The 21,273-nt window shown below is 41.4% G+C and overlaps 19 non-coding genes across 19 annotated transcripts; all 19 read right to left on the bottom strand.

Moving 5' to 3' along the window:
* Nucleotides 1–2,649: 2,649 nt before the first annotated feature.
* Nucleotides 2,650–2,721, bottom strand: Trnah-gug. Its single transcript has one exon. It is a non-coding gene; the product is annotated as a tRNA-His (tRNA).
* A 1,288-nt stretch (nt 2,722–4,009) lies between these two features.
* On the bottom strand, nt 4,010–4,081 carry Trnah-gug. Its single transcript has one exon. It is a non-coding gene; the product is annotated as a tRNA-His (tRNA).
* Nucleotides 4,082–4,622: 541 nt separating this feature from the next.
* Nucleotides 4,623–4,694, bottom strand: Trnah-gug. The gene has a single exon. It is a non-coding gene; the product is annotated as a tRNA-His (tRNA).
* Nucleotides 4,695–5,377: 683 nt separating this feature from the next.
* Nucleotides 5,378–5,449, bottom strand: Trnah-gug. Its single transcript has one exon. It is a non-coding gene; the product is annotated as a tRNA-His (tRNA).
* Nucleotides 5,450–5,990: 541 nt separating this feature from the next.
* On the bottom strand, nt 5,991–6,062 carry Trnah-gug. Its single transcript has one exon. It is a non-coding gene; the product is annotated as a tRNA-His (tRNA).
* Nucleotides 6,063–6,746: 684 nt separating this feature from the next.
* Nucleotides 6,747–6,818, bottom strand: Trnah-gug. The gene has a single exon. It is a non-coding gene; the product is annotated as a tRNA-His (tRNA).
* Nucleotides 6,819–7,359: 541 nt separating this feature from the next.
* Trnah-gug lies at nt 7,360–7,431 on the bottom strand. Its single transcript has one exon. It is a non-coding gene; the product is annotated as a tRNA-His (tRNA).
* A 684-nt stretch (nt 7,432–8,115) lies between these two features.
* On the bottom strand, nt 8,116–8,187 carry Trnah-gug. Its single transcript has one exon. It is a non-coding gene; the product is annotated as a tRNA-His (tRNA).
* Nucleotides 8,188–8,722: 535 nt separating this feature from the next.
* Trnah-gug lies at nt 8,723–8,794 on the bottom strand. Its single transcript has one exon. It is a non-coding gene; the product is annotated as a tRNA-His (tRNA).
* Nucleotides 8,795–9,477: 683 nt separating this feature from the next.
* On the bottom strand, nt 9,478–9,549 carry Trnah-gug. Its single transcript has one exon. It is a non-coding gene; the product is annotated as a tRNA-His (tRNA).
* Nucleotides 9,550–10,700: 1,151 nt separating this feature from the next.
* Trnah-gug lies at nt 10,701–10,772 on the bottom strand. The gene has a single exon. It is a non-coding gene; the product is annotated as a tRNA-His (tRNA).
* A 684-nt stretch (nt 10,773–11,456) lies between these two features.
* Nucleotides 11,457–11,528, bottom strand: Trnah-gug. The gene has a single exon. It is a non-coding gene; the product is annotated as a tRNA-His (tRNA).
* A 539-nt stretch (nt 11,529–12,067) lies between these two features.
* On the bottom strand, nt 12,068–12,139 carry Trnah-gug. The gene has a single exon. It is a non-coding gene; the product is annotated as a tRNA-His (tRNA).
* A 558-nt stretch (nt 12,140–12,697) lies between these two features.
* Trnah-gug lies at nt 12,698–12,769 on the bottom strand. The gene has a single exon. It is a non-coding gene; the product is annotated as a tRNA-His (tRNA).
* Nucleotides 12,770–14,066: 1,297 nt separating this feature from the next.
* Nucleotides 14,067–14,138, bottom strand: Trnah-gug. Its single transcript has one exon. It is a non-coding gene; the product is annotated as a tRNA-His (tRNA).
* Nucleotides 14,139–15,434: 1,296 nt separating this feature from the next.
* Trnah-gug lies at nt 15,435–15,506 on the bottom strand. Its single transcript has one exon. It is a non-coding gene; the product is annotated as a tRNA-His (tRNA).
* Nucleotides 15,507–16,803: 1,297 nt separating this feature from the next.
* On the bottom strand, nt 16,804–16,875 carry Trnah-gug. Its single transcript has one exon. It is a non-coding gene; the product is annotated as a tRNA-His (tRNA).
* A 1,297-nt stretch (nt 16,876–18,172) lies between these two features.
* On the bottom strand, nt 18,173–18,244 carry Trnah-gug. Its single transcript has one exon. It is a non-coding gene; the product is annotated as a tRNA-His (tRNA).
* Nucleotides 18,245–19,540: 1,296 nt separating this feature from the next.
* Nucleotides 19,541–19,612, bottom strand: Trnah-gug. Its single transcript has one exon. It is a non-coding gene; the product is annotated as a tRNA-His (tRNA).
* Between the last annotated feature and the right edge of the window lie 1,661 nt (nt 19,613–21,273).

Here is a 21,273-nt window from a genome sequence, read left to right on the forward strand (position 1 = left end):
CTCACAGAGGAGTATCTAATGTAACCGTTTATAGCGCTTGTAATAAGATCTCTTGAAACAATTATGAGATCAATTCTAGATTGTTTAAGAACTCCTAACACATACTGCATTCTAGTAAACTCTTTTTTATCATAGTTTTTATACCTCCATATATCAACAAAGTTGTTTTGGAGAGAAAATTGTTTAAAACGTTGCTACTTTGAATGTTAAACGATGTATTATTTATGCCCTTATCAAGTAAAGGATTTATTATCTCATTAAAATCCCCAGCACAAATTAAATGTTCTTTTTCAATCCATTTTCTTAAATTGTTGAAGAAATGTATTCTCTCCTTAATCTCATTTGGGGCATACACATTTAATAAACTCACTGTTCTATCTTCAATAGATAAAGAAGCCTTTATAATTCTTCCATCTTCATCTTTTTTAAGCATCGTAACTTTTTGCTCAAAACCAGTTGAGACTAATATATCTACACCTCTTCTGTCATTTTCTGCATTAGAATATAAAATAGTTCCAGGCCATAAATGTTTATCTTTTTCTATATACTCTGTATTCATCTGACCAAAAGGTTTCCTGCAAAAATGCAATATCAACGTGAGAATTCAGAATTAGTGCAAATACATTTTGCATTTTAGCTGTATCACGGAGTCCATTTACATTCCATGACTATATTGTGACCATTACAATTAAGAGAAATAGATGGTTAATAAACAACATTATGAGGTTTCAATAACACTTTTCGACACACCTGATAGTTCTCTTCTATCGTTGACCTTTTCTGCTTTCCTTTTCTTTTGTTGGTCTTTTTTGCTTTCTCTCACTTTATTTTTCAAGTCATTGAAATATATATTACTGTGTCTGTTAACTTTGGCTGTGTCTGTTAACTTTGGCTGTAGTTTGTGCCTTCTTGCACGTTTACGTGAAGAAATTGTCCACTTAGCAGATGTCACACATGTTTGTTGAATGTCTTTATCATCATCGGTTATGTCAAGTCTATCTTGAGACAAAGCGTTCTTGTCTGTGCTGTCATTGTCCTTCTCCTTGTCACAACTAGGAATGTTCTCAGAATACGGAACTGCACGTCTATTTGCCTCCTCTTTTCTTCCTTTTCTTCTCCTTTTGTCTCTTCCTCTTCATTTTCTTTTGCTTCTTCTGGTCCATCTGTATGGTTCTCATTTGACTTAGAATCATTTTCCAGAGGAACCTCATCCCAAGATTTCGTTGGGGCTAGCTCTCTCTCCAGCTCAGATTCAGAAACACTGATCTGATCATTATCTTCCACATCAGAGAAACAGTTGCAAATATCAATTGGACGAAAACATATATCGCAATTGCGTTCCTGTTTTCTTTCTGCATTGCAATTTCTGCCTATATGCCCTCGTCCATTACATTTAAAGAATTTGGTGTTTGGGCAATCTTTTACAATGTGGCCCCCAGAATTGCACTTGAAACATAAACGCTCTTGATTGTTATGTATAACTCTAAAGTACCTATATCCATCAAGGGTGTTAAATCCCATGGAATATGGTAATGAGAGGCACTCAGGGGGAAATACAACCCCCACATATCGTGTTCCGTCAAAAATGTCTGTGCCTTTCAGAGTCCTGTGTTTGATATCACATTTCATTGTTATTCCTCTTTTGATGAGAAGCCTTTAGATTTCTACATCATCAATGTAAGGCGGGAGATGTAAAAATGACACATTTGATGTCCGCCATTTTGTATCAAGTCAGCAAGATATCAACAAGAAAGACAAAGTCTTAAGCACGCACCAAAGTACTTGCTAATACGGCAGGTTCACCTACAATTACATTGTGAATGTTCTCCTACCTTCTAAGCACCGACTGGAAATCCAGACGCAAGTATACACGATGATATCCGAGAAAATCTATCACTCTCTCGTCAACACGTCCACACACCTCCGAATCAAGGGAGGTCAGTCCTAACCACTAGACGATCACGGCTACCTGTCACCCTCTTATCAGAAAGTCATTCTTCGTGCTGTAATCACTGACACTTGATTTCTTTTCACCCTTGTCGGAATATGTAGGGGTAAATTATTTCATGCCTGAAGAGAAGTGAAAGTAAAGTAAATGAGTTGTCCTCATTTCCAAAGTCACTTTACTCAAACAGTTATCTTAAATTAGTAAACTTTGAATAGTAAAGGCTTGGTTGGACTTCTGATCCTTCCAGCCACATCAATTAATAAAAGTAAATTAGATTTGTATTAATTCAAAACATCTACTATATGTAAGGCAATGTGAAAGTGAATTACTAATGAAATAAATCAGGGCTAGGGTTAGGGCAAGGGTTACGCTGAGGTTTAGGACTGGGGCTAGGATCAGGGCTAGGGTTAGGGTCAGGGTTACACTCAGACTTAGATTTAGGTTAGGGTTAAAACTGTAGTTAGGGCCAGGGTTTGGATTACGGTTAGGGCTGGGGTAAAGGTTAGGGCTGGGGTTACGGTTAGGGTTAGATGCCCCAACTCTTTCCCAAACCATGTAGACTAAAATACTGTGGGGATTGATCAGATTTCTTTAGAAATGTTTTTATGTACTAGTTTGAAATGGGCCGACTTCTGAAAGTAGGTGTTTTTGCTTCAATCCTAAAATGAAAGAATGCTGATATCCAAAAGTAAAAGTGTAGATGCCGAGACCAGGATTCGAACCTGGGTTCTTGCGGCCACAACGCAAAGTCCTAACCACTAGACGATCACGGCTGTTCTACAACCTGTAACGGATTTATACACATTTTCAGCCTTTTCCTTCCTACGATAAATCTACAAACACATCGCTTCGTCACAGTATAATGTTGATGACGCCCTCTAAAAACAGCAGGAAGTCCCACACAGGTCAGTGAGCAGAGTTTCCGCCATTTACTAATGACATTACCAATGTACTTGATGATAAGAGTAACTTGCAATCATGGTATTGACGACACGAAGGTGCCCAAATGAAATCAGAGAGTTATTTGCTGTAGAAGATGGGAAAGTATTCCTACTTGAGATGGAACTACGAGAATGAGTGCAAGGACTTAGGCAGTTTCAACAACCACACGTACGTGGGCCATAAAGCATTCTAAAACTAGCTGCCTCTATAATCATCGTCGCATGTGGATGGCTGTAGAAAATGGCTACATACTGAATACTTCTGCAGTTGAGACGCGAAGAAATCGACCAAAAGTTACGTAATAGAGGGCGAAACTCGTCTCGGAAAATGCAGAGAATTTCACCTTGCAAAAGTTGGGGTAACATGCCGTGACCCGGATTCGAACTGGGTTCTTGCGGCCACAACGCAAAGTCCTAACCACTAGACGATCACGGCTACCTGTCACCCTCTTATCAGAAAGTCATTCTTCGTGCTGTAATCACTGACACTTGATTTCTTTTCACCCTTGTCGGAATATGTAGGGGTAAATTATTTCATGCCTGAAGAGAAGTGAAAGTAAAGTAAATGAGTTGTCCTCATTTCCAAAGTCACTTTACTCAAACAGTTATCTTAAATTAGTAAACTTTGAATAGTAAAGGCTTGGTTGGACTTCTGATCCTTCCAGCCACATCAATTAATAAAAGTAAATTAGATTTGTATTAATTCAAAACATCTACTATATGTAAGGCAATGTGAAAGTGAATTACTAATGAAATAAATCAGGGCTAGGGTTAGGGCAAGGGTTACGCTGAGGTTTAGGACTGGGGCTAGGATCAGGGCTAGGGTTAGGGTCAGGGTTACACTCAGACTTAGATTTAGGTTAGGGTTAAAACTGTAGTTAGGGCCAGGGTTTGGATTACGGTTAGGGCTGGGGTAAAGGTTAGGGCTGGGGTTACGGTTAGGGTTAGATGCCCCAACTCTTTCCCAAACCATGTAGACTAAAATACTGTGGGGGATTGATCAGACTTCTTTAGAAATGCTTTTATGTACTAGTTTGAAATGGGCCGACTTCTGAAAGTAGGTGTTTTTGCTTCAATCCTAAAATGAAAGAATGCTGATATCCAAAAGTAAAAGTGTAGATGCCGAGACCAGGATTCGAACCTGGGTTCTTGCGGCCACAACGCAAAGTCCTAACCACTAGACGATCACGGCTGCTCTACAACCTGAAACGGACAGGGATTTATATACATTTTCAGCCTTTTCCTTCCTACGATAAATCTACAAACACATCGCTTCGTCACAGTATAATGTTGATGACGCCCTCTAAAAACAGCAGGAAGTCCCACACAGGTCAGTGAGCAGAGAGTTTCCGCCATTTACTAATGACATTACCAATGTACTTGATGATAAGAGTAACTTGCAATCATGGTATTGACGACACGAAGGTGCCCAAATGAAATCAGAGAGTTATTTGCTGTAGAAGATGGGAAAGTATTCCTACTTGAGATGGAACTACGAGAATGAGTGCAAGGACTTAGGCAGTTTCAACAACCACACGTACGTGGGCCATAAAGCATTCTAAAACTAGCTGCCTCTATAATCATCGTCGCATGTGGATGGCTGTAGAAAATGGCTACATACTGAATACTTCTGCAGTTGAGACGCGAAGAAATCGACCAAAAGTTACGTAATAGTGGGCGAAACTCGTCTCGGAAAATGCAGCGAATTTCACCTTGCAAAAGTTGGGGTAACATGCCGTGACCCGGATTTGAACCGGGGTTCTTGCGGCCACAACGCAAAGTCCTAACCACTAGACGATCACGGCTACCTGTCACCCTCTTATCAGAAAGTCATTCTTCGTGCTGTAATCACTGACACTTGATTTCTTTTCACCCTTGTCGGAATATGTAGGGGTAAATTATTTCATGCCTGAAGAGAAGTGAAAGTAAAGTAAATGAGTTGTCCTCATTTCCAAAGTCACTTTACTCAAACAGTTATCTTAAATTAGTAAACTTTGAATAGTAAAGGCTTGGTTGGACTTCTGATCCTTCCAGCCACATCAATTAATAAAAGTAAATTAGATTTGTATTAATTCAAAACATCTACTATATGTAAGGCAATGTGAAAGTGAATTACTAATGAAATAAATCAGGGCTAGGGTTAGGGCAAGGGTTACGCTGAGGTTTAGGACTGGGGCTAGGATCAGGGCTAGGGTTAGGGTCAGGGTTACACTCAGACTTAGATTTAGGTTAGGGTTAAAACTGTAGTTAGGGCCAGGGTTTGGATTACGGTTAGGGCTGGGGTAAAGGTTAGGGCTGGGGTTACGGTTAGGGTTAGATGCCCCAACTCTTTCCCAAACCATGTAGACTAAAATACTGTGGGGATTGATCAGATTTCTTTAGAAATGCTTTTATGTACTAGTTTGAAATGGGCCGACTTCTGAAAGTAGGTGTTTTTGCTTCAATCCTAAAATGAAAGAATGCTGATATCCAAAAGTAAAAGTGTAGATGCCGAGACCAGGATTCGAACCTGGGTTCTTGCGGCCACAACGCAAAGTCCTAACCACTAGACGATCACGGCTGTTCTACAACCTGAAACGGACAGGGATTTATACACATTTTCAGCCTTTTCCTTCCTACGATAAATCTACAAACACATCGCTTCGTCACAGTATAATGTTGATGACGCCCTCTAAAAACAGCAGGAAGTCCCACACAGGTCAGTGAGCAGAGAGTTTCCGCCATTTACTAATGACATTACCAATGTACTTGATGATAAGAGTAACTTGCAATCATGGTATTGACGACACGAAGGTGCCCAAATGAAATCAGAGAGTTATTTGCTGTAGAAGATGGGAAAGTATTCCTACTTGAGATGGAACTACGAGAATGAGTGCAAGGACTTAGGCAGTTTCAACAACCACACGTACGTGGGCCATAAAGCATTCTAAAACTAGCTGCCTCTATAATCATCGTCGCATGTGGATGGCTGTAGAAAATGGCTACATACTGAATACTTCTGCAGTTGAGACGCGAAGAAATCGACCAAAAGTTACGTAATAGTGGGCGAAACTCGTCTCGGAAAATGCAGAGAATTTCACCTTGCAAAAGTTGGGGTAACATGCCGTGACCCGGATTCGAACCGGGGTTCTTGCGGCCACAACGCAAAGTCCTAACCACTAGACGATCACGGCTACCTGTCACCCTCTTATCAGAAAGTCATTCTTCGTGCTGTAATCACTGACACTTGATTTCTTTTCACCCTTGTCGGAATATGTAGGGGTAAATTATTTCATGCCTGAAGAGAAGTGAAAGTAAAGTAAATGAGTTGTCCTCATTTCCAAAGTCACTTTACTCAAACAGTTATCTTAAATTAGTAAACTTTGAATAGTAAAGGCTTGGTTGGACTTCTGATCCTTCCAGCCACATCAATTAATAAAAGTAAATTAGATTTGTATTAATTCAAAACATCTACTATATGTAAGGCAATGTGAAAGTGAATTACTAATGAAATAAATCAGGGCTAGGGTTAGGGCAAGGGTTACGCTGAGGTTTAGGACTGGGGCTAGGATCAGGGCTAGGGTTAGGGTCAGGGTTACACTCAGACTTAGATTTAGGTTAGGGTTAAAACTGTAGTTAGGGCCAGGGTTTGGATTACGGTTAGGGCTGGGGTAAAGGTTAGGGCTGGGGTTACGGTTAGGGTTAGATGCCCCAACTCTTTTCCCAAACCATGTAGACTAAAATACTGTGGGGATTGATCAGACTTCTTTAGAAATGCTTTTATGTACTAGTTTGAAATGGGCCGACTTCTGAAAGTAGGTGTTTTTGCTTCAATCCTAAAATGAAAGAATGCTGATATCCAAAAGTAAAAGTGTAGATGCCGAGACCAGGATTCGAACCTGGGTTCTTGCGGCCACAACGCAAAGTCCTAACCACTAGACGATCACGGCTGCTCTACAACCTGAAACGGACAGGGATTTATATACATTTTCAGCCTTTTCCTTCCTACGATAAATCTACAAACACATCGCTTCGTCACAGTATAATGTTGATGACGCCCTCTAAAAACAGCAGGAAGTCCCACACAGGTCAGTGAGCAGAGAGTTTCCGCCATTTACTAATGACATTACCAATGTACTTGATGATAAGAGTAACTTGCAATCATGGTATTGACGACACGAAGGTGCCCAAATGAAATCAGAGAGTTATTTGCTGTAGAAGATGGGAAAGTATTCCTACTTGAGATGGAACTACGAGAATGAGTGCAAGGACTTAGGCAGTTTCAACAACCACACGTACGTGGGCCATAAAGCATTCTAAAACTAGCTGCCTCTATAATCATCGTCGCATGTGGATGGCTGTAGAAAATGGCTACATACTGAATACTTCTGCAGTTGAGACGCGAAGAAATCGACCAAAAGTTACGTAATAGTGGGCGAAACTCGTCTCGGAAAATGCAGCGAATTTCACCTTGCAAAAGTTGGGGTAACATGCCGTGACCCGGATTTGAACCGGGGTTCTTGCGGCCACAACGCAAAGTCCTAACCACTAGACGATCACGGCTACCTGTCACCCTCTTATCAGAAAGTCATTCTTCGTGCTGTAATCACTGACACTTGATTTCTTTTCACCCTTGTCGGAATATGTAGGGGTAAATTATTTCATGCCTGAAGAGAAGTGAAAGTAAAGTAAATGAGTTGTCCTCATTTCCAAAGTCACTTTACTCAAACAGTTATCTTAAATTAGTAAACTTTGAATAGTAAAGGCTTGGTTGGACTTCTGATCCTTCCAGCCACATCAATTAATAAAAGTAAATTAGATTTGTATTAATTCAAAACATCTACTATATGTAAGGCAATGTGAAAGTGAATTACTAATGAAATAAATCAGGGCTAGGGTTAGGGCAAGGGTTACGCTGAGGTTTAGGACTGGGGCTAGGATCAGGGCTAGGGTTAGGGTCAGGGTTACACTCAGACTTAGATTTAGGTTAGGGTTAAAACTGTAGTTAGGGCCAGGGTTTGGATTACGGTTAGGGCTGGGGTAAAGGTTAGGGCTGGGGTTACGGTTAGGGTTAGATGCCCCAACTCTTTCCCAAACCATGTAGACTAAAATACTGTGGGGGATTGATCAGATTTCTTTAGAAATGCTTTTATGTACTAGTTTGAAATGGGCCGACTTCTGAAAGTAGGTGTTTTTGCTTCAATCCTAAAATGAAAGAATGCTGATATCCAAAAGTAAAAGTGTAGATGCCGAGACCAGGATTCGAACCTGGGTTCTTGCGGCCACAACGCAAAGTCCTAACCACTAGACGATCACGGCTGTTCTACAACCTGAAACGGATTTATACACATTTTCAGCCTTTTCCTTCCTACGATAAATCTACAAACACATCGCTTCGTCACAGTATAATGTTGATGACGCCCTCTAAAAACAGCAGGAAGTCCCACACAGGTCAGTGAGCAGAGAGTTTCCGCCATTTACTAATGACATTACCAATGTACTTGATGATAAGAGTAACTTGCAATCATGGTATTGACGACACGAAGGTGCCCAAATGAAATCAGAGAGTTATTTGCTGTAGAAGATGGGAAAGTATTCCTACTTGAGATGGAACTACGAGAATGAGTGCAAGGACTTAGGCAGTTTCAACAACCACACGTACGTGGGCCATAAAGCATTCTAAAACTAGCTGCCTCTATAATCATCGTCGCATGTGGATGGCTGTAGAAAATGGCTACATACTGAATACTTCTGCAGTTGAGACGCGAAGAAATCCACCAAAAGTTACGTAATAGTGGGCGAAACTCGTCTCGGAAAATGCAGCGAATTTCACCTTGCAAAAGTTGGGGTAACATGCCGTGACCCGGATTCGAACCGGGGTTCTTGCGGCCACAACGCAAAGTCCTAACCACTAGACGATCACGGCTACCTGTCACCCTCTTATCAGAAAGTCATTCTTCGTGCTGTAATCACTGACACTTGATTTCTTTTCACCCTTGTCGGAATATGTAGGGGTAAATTATTTCATGCCTGAAGAGAAGTGAAAGTAAAGTAAATGAGTTGTCCTCATTTCCAAAGTCACTTTACTCAAACAGTTATCTTAAATTAGTAAACTTTGAATAGTAAAGGCTTGGTTGGACTTCTGATCCTTCCAGCCACATCAATTAATAAAAGTAAATTAGATTTGTATTAATTCAAAACATCTACTATATGTAAGGCAATGTGAAAGTGAATTACTAATGAAATAAATCAGGGCTAGGGTTAGGGCAAGGGTTACGCTGAGGTTTAGGACTGGGGCTAGGATCAGGGCTAGGGTTAGGGTCAGGGTTACACTCAGACTTAGATTTAGGTTAGGGTTAAAACTGTAGTTAGGGCCAGGGTTTGGATTACGGTTAGGGCTGGGGTAAAGGTTAGGGCTGGGGTTACGGTTAGGGTTAGATGCCCCAACTCTTTCCCAAACCATGTAGACTAAAATACTGTGGGGATTGATCAGATTTCTTTAGAAATGCTTTTATGTACTAGTTTGAAATGGGCCGACTTCTGAAAGTAGGTGTTTTTGCTTCAATCCTAAAATGAAAGAATGCTGATATCCAAAAGTAAAAGTGTAGATGCCGAGACCAGGATTCGAACCTGGGTTCTTGCGGCCACAACGCAAAGTCCTAACCACTAGACGATCACGGCTGTTCTACAACCTGAAACGGACAGGGATTTATATACATTTTCAGCCTTTTCCTTCCTACGATAAATCTACAAACACATCGCTTCGTCACAGTATAATGTTGATGACGCCCTCTAAAAACAGCAGGAAGTCCCACACAGGTCAGTGAGCAGAGAGTTTCCGCCATTTACTAATGACATTACCAATGTACTTGATGATAAGAGTAACTTGCAATCATGGTATTGACGACACGAAGGTGCCCAAATGAAATCAGAGAGTTATTTGCTGTAGAAGATGGGAAAGTATTCCTACTTGAGATGGAACTACGAGAAGGAGTGCAAGGACTTAGGCAGTTTCAACAACCACACGTACGTGGGCCATAAAGCATTCTAAAACTAGCTGCCTCTATAATCATCGTCGCATGTGGATGGCTGTAGAAAATGGCTTCATACCCAATACTTCTGCAGTTGAGACGCGAAGAAATCCACCAAAAGTTACGTAATAGTGGGCGAAACTCGTCTCGGAAAATGCAGAGAAATTCACCTTGCAAAAGTTGGGGTAACATTCCGAGACCAGGATTCGAAGCTGGGTTCTTGCGGCCACAACGCAAAGTCCTAACCACTAGACGATCACGGCTGTTCTACAACCTGAAACGGACAGGGATTTATACACATTTTCAGCCTTTTCCTTCCTACGATAAATCTACAAACACATCGCTTCGTCACAGTATAATGTTGATGACGCCCTCTAAAAACAGCAGGAAGTCCCACACAGGTCAGTGAGCAGAGAGTTTCCGCCATTTACTAATGACATTACCAATGTACTTGATGATAAGAGTAACTTGCAATCATGGTATTGACGACACGAAGGTGCCCAAATGAAATCAGAGAGTTATTTGCTGTAGAAGATGGGAAAGTATTCCTACTTGAGATGGAACTACGAGAAGGAGTGCAAGGACTTAGGCAGTTTCAACAACCACACGTACGTGGGCCATAGCATTCTAAAACTAGCTGCCTCTATAATCATCGTCGCATGTGGATGGCTGTAGAAAATGGCTTCATACCCAATACTTCTGCAGTTGAGACGCGAAGAAATCCACCAAAAGTTACGTAATAGTGGGCGAAACTCGTCTCGGAAAATGCAGAGAATTTCACCTTGCAAAGTTGGGGTAACATGCCGTGACCCGGATTCGAACCGGGGTTCTTGCGGCCACAACGCAAAGTCCTAACCACTAGACGATCACGGCTACCTGTCACCCTCTTATCAGAAAGTCATTCTTCGTGCTGTAATCACTGACACTTGATTTCTTTTCACCCTTGTCGGAATATGTAGGGGTAAATTATTTCATGCCTGAAGAGAAGTGAAAGTAAAGTAAATGAGTTGTCCTCATTTCCAAAGTCACTTTACTCAAACAGTTATCTTAAATTAGTAAACTTTGAATAGTAAAGGCTTGGTTGGACTTCTGATCCTTCCAGCCACATCAATTAATAAAAGTAAATTAGATTTGTATTAATTCAAAACATCTACTATATGTAAGGCAATGTGAAAGTGAATTACTAATGAAATAAATCAGGGCTAGGGTTAGGGCAAGGGTTACGCTGAGGTTTAGGACTGGGGCTAGGATCAGGGCTAGGGTTAGGGTCAGGGTTACACTCAGACTTAGATTTAGGTTAGGGTTAAAACTGTAGTTAGGGCCAGGGTTTGGATTACGGTTAGGGCTGGGGTAAAGGTTAGGGCTGGGGTTACGGTTAGGATTAGATGCCCCAACTCTTTCCCAAACCATGTAGACTAAAAATACTGTTGGGGATTGATCAGATTTCTTTAGAAATGCTTTTATGTACTAGTTTGAAATGGGCCGACTTCTGAAAGTAGGTGTTTTGCTTCAATCCTAAAATGAAAGAATGCTGATATCCAAAAGTAAAAGTGTAGATGCCGAGACCAGGATTCGAACCTGGGTTCTTGCGGCCACAACGCAAAGTCCTAACCACTAGACGATCACGGCTGTTCTACAACCTGAAACGGACAGGGATTTATACACATTTTCAGCCTTTTCCTTCCTACGATAAATCTACAAACACATCGCTTCGTCACAGTATAATGTTGATGACGCCCTCTAAAAACAGCAGGAAGTCCCACACAGGTCAGTGAGCAGAGAGTTTCCGCCATTTACTAATGACATTACCTATGTACTTGATGATAAGAGTAACTTGCAATCATGGTATTGACGACACGAAGGTGCCCAAATGAAATCAGAGAGTTATTTGCTGTAGAAGATGGGAAAGTATTCCTACTTGAGATGGAACTACGAGAAGGAGTGCAAGGACTTAGGCAGTTTCAACAACCACACGTACGTGGGCCATAAAGCATTCTAAAACTAGCTGCCTCTATAATCATTGTCGCATGTGGATGGCTGTAGAAAATGGCTTCATACCCAATACTTCTGCAGTTGAGACGCGAAGAAATCCACCAAAAGTTACGTAATAGTGGGCGACTCGTCTCGGAAAATGCAGAGAATTTCACCTTGCAAAAGTTGGGGTAACATGCCGTGACCAGGATTCGAACCTGGGTTCTTGCGGCCACAACGCAAAGTCCTAACCACTAGACGATCACGGCTACCTACAACCTCTTAACAGACAGTCATTCTTCGTGCTGTAATCACTATACTTGATTTTCACCCTTTTCCTTCCTACGATAAATCTACAAACACATCGCTTCGTCACAGTATAATGTTGATGACGCCCTCTAAAACAGCAGGAAGTCCCCACACAGGTCAGTGAGCAGAGACTTTTCCGCCATTTACTAATGACATTACCTATGTACTTGATGATAAGAGTAACTTTTAATCATGGTATTGACACACGAAGGTGCCCAAAAAATCAGAGAGTATATTTGCTGTAGAAGATGGGAAAGTATTCCTACTTGAGATGGAACTACGAGAAGGAGTGCAAGGACTTAGGCAGTTTCAACAACCACACGTACGTGGGCCATAAAGCATTCTAAAACTAGCTGCCTCTATAATCATCGTCGCATGTGGATGGCTGTAGAAAATGGCTTCATACCCAATACTTCTGCAGTTGAGACGCGAAGAAATCCACCAAAAGTTACGTAATAGTGGGCGAAACTCGTCTCGGAAAATGCAGAGAATTTCACCTTGCAAAAGTTGGGGTAACATGCCGTGACCCGGATTCGAACCGGGGTTCTTGCGGCCACAACGCAAAGTCCTAACCACTAGACGATCACGGCTACCTGTCACCCTCTTATCAGAAAGTCATTCTTCGTGCTGTAATCACTGACACTTGATTTCTTTTCACTCTTGTTGGAATATGTAGGGGTAAATTATTTCATGCCTGAAGAGAAGTGAAAGTAAAGTAAATGAGTTGTCCTCATTTCCAAAGTCACTTTACTCAAACAGTTATCTTAAATTAGTAAACTTTGAATAGTAAAGGCTTGGTTGGACTTCTGATCCTTCCAGCCACATCAATTAATAAAAGTAAATTAGATTTGTATTAATTCAAAACATCTACTATATGTAAGGCAATGTGAAAGTGAATTACTAATGAAATAAATCAGGGCTAGGGTTAGGGCAAGGGTTACGCTGAGGTTTAGGACTGGGGCTAGGATCAGGGCTAGGGTTAGGGTCAGGGTTACACTCAGACTTAGATTTAGGTTAGGGTTAAAACTGTAGTTAGGGCCAGGGTTTGGATTACGGTTAGGGCTGGGGTAAAGGTTAGGGCTGGGGTTACGGTTAGGATTAGATGCCCCAACTCTTTCCCCAAACCATGTAGACTAAAATACTGTTGGGGATTGATCAGATTTCTTTAGAAATGCTTTTATGTACTAGTTTGAAATGGGCCGACTTCTGAAAGTAGGTGTTTTGCTTCAATCCTAAAATGAAAGAATGCTGATATCCAAAAGTAAAAGTGTAGATGCCGAGACCAGGATTCGAAGCTGGGTTCTTGCGGCCACAACGCAAAGTCCTAACCACTAGACGATCACGGCTGTTCTACAACCTGAAACGGACAGGGATTTATACACATTTTCAGCCTTTTCCTTCCTACGATAAATCTACAAACACATCGCTTCGTCACAGTATAATGTTGATGACGCCCTCTAAAAACAGCAGGAAGTCCCACACAGGTCAGTGAGCAGAGAGTTTCCGCCATTTACTAATGACATTACCTATGTACTTGATGATAAGAGTAACTTGCAATCATGGTATTGACGACACGAAGGTGCCCAAATGAAATCAGAGAGTTATTTGCTGTAGAAGATGGGAAAGTATTCCTACTTGAGATGGAACTACGAGAAGGAGTGCAAGGACTTAGGCAGTTTCAACAACCACACGTACGTGGGCCATAAAGCATTCTAAAACTAGCTGCCTCTATAATCATCGTCGCATGTGGATGGCTGTAGAAAATGGCTTCATACCCAATACTTCTGCAGTTGAGACGCGAAGAAATCCACCAAAAGTTACGTAATAGTGGGCGAAACTCGTCTCGGAAAATGCAGAGAATTTCACCTTGCAAAAGTTGGGGTAACATGCCGTGACCCGGATTCGAACCGGGGTTCTTGCGGCCACAACGCAAAGTCCTAACCACTAGACGATCACGGCTACCTGTCACCCTCTTATCAGAAAGTCATTCTTCGTGCTGTAATCACTGACACTTGATTTCTTTTCACTCTTGTTGGAATATGTAGGGGTAAATTATTTCATGCCTGAAGAGAAGTGAAAGTAAAGTAAATGAGTTGTCCTCATTTCCAAAGTCACTTTACTCAAACAGTTATCTTAAATTAGTAAACTTTGAATAGTAAAGGCTTGGTTGGACTTCTGATCCTTCCAGCCACATCAATTAATAAAAGTAAATTAGATTTGTATTAATTCAAAACATCTACTATATGTAAGGCAATGTGAAAGTGAATTACTAATGAAATAAATCAGGGCTAGGGTTAGGGCAAGGGTTACGCTGAGGTTTAGGACTGGGGCTAGGATCAGGGCTAGGGTTAGGGTCAGGGTTACACTCAGACTTAGATTTAGGTTAGGGTTAAAACTGTAGTTAGGGCCAGGGTTTGGATTACGGTTAGGGCTGGGGTAAAGGTTAGGGCTGGGGTTACGGTTAGGATTAGATGCCCCAACTCTTTCCCAAACCATGTAGACTAAAATACTGTTGGGGATTGATCAGATTTCTTTAGAAATGCTTTTATGTACTAGTTTGAAATGGGCCGACTTCTGAAAGTAGGTGTTTTTGCTTCAATCCTAAAATGAAAGAATGCTGATATCCAAAAGTAAAAGTGTAGATGCCGAGACCAGGATTCGAAGCTGGGTTCTTGCGGCCACAACGCAAAGTCCTAACCACTAGACGATCACGGCTGTTCTACAACCTGAAACGGACAGGGATTTATACACATTTTCAGCCTTTTCCTTCCTACGATAAATCTACAAACACATCGCTTCGTCACAGTATAATGTTGATGACGCCCTCTAAAAACAGCAGGAAGTCCCACACAGGTCAGTGAGCAGAGAGTTTCCGCCATTTACTAATGACATTACCAATGTATTTGATGATAAGAGTAACTTGCAATCATGGTATTGACCACACGAAGGTGCCCAAATGAAATCAGAGAGTTATTTGCTGTAGAAGATGGGAAAGTATTCCTACTTGAGATGGAACTACGAGAAGGAGTGCAAGGACTTAGGCAGTTTCAACAACCACACGTACGTGGGCCATAAAGCATTCTAAAACTAGCTGCCTCTATAATCATCGTCGCATGTGGATGGCTGTAGAAAATGGCTTCATACCCAATACTTCTGCAGTTGAGACGCGAAGAAATCCACCAAAAGTTACGTAATAGTGGGCGAAACTCGTCTCGGAAAATGCAGAGAATTTCACCTTGCAAAGTTGGGGTAACATGCCGTGACCCGGATTCGAACCGGGGTTCTTGCGGCCACAACGCAAAGTCCTAACCACTAGACGATCACGGCTACCTGTCACCCTCTTATCAGAAAGTCATTCTTCGTGCTGTAATCACTGACACTTGATTTCTTTTCACTCTTGTTGGAATATGTAGGGGTAAATTATTTCATGCCTGAAGAGAAGTGAAAGTAAAGTAAATGAGTTGTCCTCATTTCCAAAGTCACTTTACTCAAACAGTTATCTTAAATTAGTAAACTTTGAATAGTAAAGGCTTGGTTGGACTTCTGATCCTTCCAGCCACATCAATTAATAAAAGTAAATTAGATTTGTATTAATTCAAAACATCTACTATATGTAAGGCAATGTGAAAGTGAATTACTAATGAAATAAATCAGGGCTAGGGTTAGGGCAAGGGTTACGCTGAGGTTTAGGACTGGGGCTAGGATCAGGGCTAGGGTTAGGGTCAGGGTTACACTCAGACTTAGATTTAGGTTAGGGTTAAAACTGTAGTTAGGGCCAGGGTTTGGATTACGGTTAGGGCTGGGGTAAAGGTTAGGGCTGGGGTTACGGTTAGGATTAGATGCCCCAACTCTTTCCCAAACCATGTAGACTAAAATACTGTTGGGGATTGATCAGATTTCTTTAGAAATGCTTTTATGTACTAGTTTGAAATGGGCCGACTTCTGAAAGTAGGTGTTTTTGCTTCAATCCTAAAATGAAAGAATGCTGATATCCAAAAGTAAAAGTGTAGATGCCGAGACCAGGATTCGAAGCTGGGTTCTTGCGGCCACAACGCAAAGTCCTAACCACTAGACGATCACGGCTGTTCTACAACCTGAAACGGACAGGGATTTATACACATTTTCAGCCTTTTCCTTCCTACGATAAATCTACAAACACATCGCTTCGTCACAGTATAATGTTGATGACGCCCTCTAAAAACAGCAGGAAGTCCCACACAGGTCAGTGAGCAGAGAGTTTCCGCCATTTACTAATGACATTACCTATGTACTTGATGATAAGAGTAACTTGCAATCATGGTATTGACGACACGAAGGTGCCCAAATGAAATCAGAGAGTTATTTGCTGTAGAAGATGGGAAAGTATTCCTACTTGAGATGGAACTACGAGAAGGAGTGCAAGGACTTAGGCAGTTTCAACAACCACACGTACGTGGGCCATAAAGCATTCTAAAACTAGCTGCCTCTATAATCATCGTCGCATGTGGATGGCTGTAGAAAATGGCTTCATACCCAATACTTCTGCAGTTGAGACGCGAAGAAATCCACCAAAAGTTACGTAATAGTGGGCGAAACTCGTCTCGGAAAATGCAGAGAATTTCACCTTGCAAAAGTTGGGGTAACATGCCGTGACCCGGATTCGAACCGGGGTTCTTGCGGCCACAACGCAAAGTCCTAACCACTAGACGATCACGGCTACCTGTCACCCTCTTATCAGAAAGTCATTCTTCGTGCTGTAATCACTGACACTTGATTTCTTTTCACTCTTGTTGGAATATGTAGGGGTAAATTATTTCATGCCTGAAGAGAAGTGAAAGTAAAGTAAATGAGTTGTCCTCATTTCCAAAGTCACTTTACTCAAACAGTTATCTTAAATTAGTAAACTTTGAATAGTAAAGGCTTGGTTGGACTTCTGATCCTTCCAGCCACATCAATTAATAAAAGTAAATTAGATTTGTATTAATTCAAAACATCTACTATATGTAAGGCAATGTGAAAGTGAATTACTAATGAAATAAATCAGGGCTAGGGTTAGGGCAAGGGTTACGCTGAGGTTTAGGACTGGGGCTAGGATCAGGGCTAGGGTTAGGGTCAGGGTTACACTCAGACTTAGATTTAGGTTAGGGTTAAAACTGTAGTTAGGGCCAGGGTTTGGATTACGGTTAGGGCTGGGGTAAAGGTTAGGGCTGGGGTTACGGTTAGGATTAGATGCCCCAACTCTTTCCCAAACCATGTAGACTAAAATACTGTTGGGGATTGATCAGATTTCTTTAGAAATGCTTTTATGTACTAGTTTGAAATGGGCCGACTTCTGAAAGTAGGTGTTTTTGCTTCAATCCTAAAATGAAAGAATGCTGATATCCAAAAGTAAAAGTGTAGATGCCGAGACCAGGATTCGAAGCTGGGTTCTTGCGGCCACAACGCAAAGTCCTAACCACTAGACGATCACGGCTGTTCTACAACCTGAAACGGACAGGGATTTATACACATTTTCAGCCTTTTCCTTCCTACGATAAATCTACAAACACATCGCTTCGTCACAGTATAATGTTGATGACGCCCTCTAAAAACAGCAGGAAGTCCCACACAGGTCAGTGAGCAGAGAGTTTCCGCCATTTACTAATGACATTACCTATGTACTTGATGATAAGAGTAACTTGCAATCATGGTATTGACCACACGAAGGTGCCCAAATGAAATCAGAGAGTTATTTACTGTAGAAGATGGGAAAGTATTCCTACTTGAGATGGAACTACGAGAAGGAGTGCAAGGACTTAGGCAGTTTCAACAACCACACGTACGTGGGCCATAAAGCATTCTAAAACTAGCTGCCTCTATAATCATCGTCGCATGTGGATGGCTGTAGAAAATGGCTTCATACCCAATACTTCTGCAGTTGAGACGCGAAGAAATCCACCAAAAGTTACGTAATAGTGGGCGAAACTCGTCTCGGAAAATGCAGAGAATTTCACCTTGCAAAAGTTGGGGTAACATGCCGTGACCCGGATTCGAACCGGGGTTCTTGCGGCCACAACGCAAAGTCCTAACCACTAGACGATCACGGCTACCTGTCACCCTCTTATCAGAAAGTCATTCTTCGTGCTGTAATCACTGACACTTGATTTCTTTTCACTCTTGTTGGAATATGTAGGGGTAAATTATTTCATGCCTGAAGAGAAGTGAAAGTAAAGTAAATGAGTTGTCCTCATTTCCAAAGTCACTTTACTCAAACAGTTATCTTAAATTAGTAAACTTTGAATAGTAAAGGCTTGGTTGGACTTCTGATCCTTCCAGCCACATCAATTAATAAAAGTAAATTAGATTTGTATTAATTCAAAACATCTACTATATGTAAGGCAATGTGAAAGTGAATTACTAATGAAATAAATCAGGGCTAGGGTTAGGGCAAGGGTTACGCTGAGGTTTAGGACTGGGGCTAGGATCAGGGCTAGGGTTAGGGTCAGGGTTACACTCAGACTTAGATTTAGGTTAGGGTTAAAACTGTAGTTAGGGCCAGGGTTTGGATTACGGTTAGGGCTGGGGTAAAGGTTAGGGCTGGGGTTACGGTTAGGATTAGATGCCCCAACTCTTTCCCCAAACCATGTAGACTAAAATACTGTTGGGGATTGATCAGATTTCTTTAGAAATGCTTTTATGTACTAGTTTGAAATGGGCCGACTTCTGAAAGTAGGTGTTTTGCTTCAATCCTAAAATGAAAGAATGCTGATATCCAAAAGTAAAAGTGTAGATGCCGAGACCAGGATTCGAAGCTGGGTTCTTGCGGCCACAACGCAAAGTCCTAACCACTAGACGATCACGGCTGTTCTACAACCTGAAACGGACAGGGATTTATACACATTTTCAGCCTTTTCCTTCCTACGATAAATCTACAAACACATCGCTTCGTCACAGTATAATGTTGATGACGCCCTCTAAAACAGCAGGAAGTCCCACACAGGTCAGTGAGCAGAGAGTTTCCGCCATTTACTAATGACATTACCTATGTACTTGATGATAAGAGTAACTTGCAATCATGGTATTGACGACACGAAGGTGCCCAAATGAAATCAGAGAGTTATTTCCTGTAGAAGATGGGAAAGTATTCCTACTTGAGATGGAACTACGAGAAGGAGTGCAAGGACTTAGGCAGTTTCAACAACCACACGTACGTGGGCCATAAAGCATTCTAAAACTAGCTGCCTCTATAATCATCGTCGCATGTGGATGGCTGTAGAAAATGGCTTCATACCCAATACTTCTGCAGTTGAGACGCGAAGAAATCCACCAAAAGTTACGTAATAGTGGGCGAAACTCGTCTCGGAAAATGCAGAGAATTTCACCTTGCAAAAGTTGGGGTAACATGCCGTGACCCGGATTCGAACCGGGGTTCTTGCGGCCACAACGCAAAGTCCTAACCACTAGACGATCACGGCTACCTGTCACCCTCTTATCAGAAAGTCATTCTTCGTGCTGTAATCACTGACACTTGATTTCTTTTCACCCTTGTCGGAATATGTAGGGGTAAATTATTTCATGCCTGAAGAGAAGTGAAAGTAAAGTAAATGAGTTGTCCTCATTTCCAAAGTCACTTTACTCAAACAGTTATCTTAAATTAATAAACTTTGAATAGTAAAGGCTTGGTTGGACTTCTGATCGTTCCAGCCACATCAATTAATAAAAGTAAATTAGATTTGTATTAATTCAAAACATCTACTATATGTAAGGCAATGTGAAAGTGAATTACTAATGAAATAAATCAGGGCTAGGGTTAGGGCAAGGGTTACGCTGAGGTTTAGGACTGGGGCTAGGATCAGGGCTAGGGTTAGGGTCAGGGTTACACTCAGACTTAGATTTAGGTTAGGGTTAAAACTGTAGTTAGGGCCAGGGTTTGGATTACGGTTAGGGCTGGGGTAAAGGTTAGGGCTGGGGTTACGGTTAGGATTAGATGCCCCAACTCTTTCCCAAACCATGTAGACTAAAATACTGTGGGGATTGATCAGATTTCTTTAGAAATGCTTTTATGTACTAGTTTGAAATGGGCCGACTTCTGAAAGTAGGTGTTTTTGCTTCAATCCTAAAATGAAAGAATGCTGATATCCAAAAGTAAAAGTGTAGATGCCGAGACCAGGATTCGAAGCTGGGTTCTTGCGGCCACAACGCAAAGTCCTAACCACTAGACGATCACGGCTGTTCTACAACCTAAAACCGACAGGGATTTATACACATTTTCAGCCTTTTCCTTCCTACGATAAATCTACAAACACATCGCTTCGTCACAGTATAATGTTGATGACGCCCTCTAAAAACAGCAGGAGGTCCCACACAGGTCAGTGAGCAGAGAATTTCCGCCATTTACTAATGACACTACTAATGTACTTGATGATAAGTGTAACTTGCAATCATGGTATTGACGACATGAAGGTGCCCAAATGAAATCAGAGAGTTATTTGCTGTAGAAGATGGGAAAGTATTCCTACTTGAGATGGAACTACGAGAAGGACTGCAAGGACTTAGGCAGTTTCAACAGCTACACGTGGGCCATAAAGCATTCTAAAACTAGCTGCCTCTATAATCATTGTCGCATGTGGATGGCTGTAGAAAATGGTTTCATATTGAATACTTCTACAGTTGAGACCGGAAGAAATCGACGAAAAGCTACGTAATAGTGGGCGACGGGAAAGACACTCGTAATGGAAAATGCAGATAATTTCACCTTGCAAAAGTTGGGGTAACATGCCGTGACCCGTATTCGAACCGGGGTTCTTGCGGCCACAATGCAAAGTCCTAACCACTAGACCTTTTTTTTTCTTTTCTTTAAAACATTGATTCAGATGATGATATTATTACAGGTGCAGACAGTGCTGACACTATCACCCAAAATTTAAAATAGTTATCACAGTGTTTAGGTGGCAGCGAGTAACAGTTCATTTCTAAAGGCAGGACAGATATTCAATAGTTTTGTACAGTTTTATAACAACATGCATATATGACTATGGAACACAATTTAAGTGAAAAAGGTTTTACTCCTTAGAAATATATACTTAAGGATGAAAAGCACCCAAATCTAACGGATCGTGGAGAACAACTTCATTTC

This window comes from Haliotis rubra, unplaced genomic scaffold (assembly GCF_003918875.1).
Source record: "Haliotis rubra isolate DU_JTF1 unplaced genomic scaffold, ASM391887v1 Scf175, whole genome shotgun sequence".
In the NCBI taxonomy this organism is placed as follows: Eukaryota; Metazoa; Mollusca; class Gastropoda; order Lepetellida; family Haliotidae; genus Haliotis; species Haliotis rubra.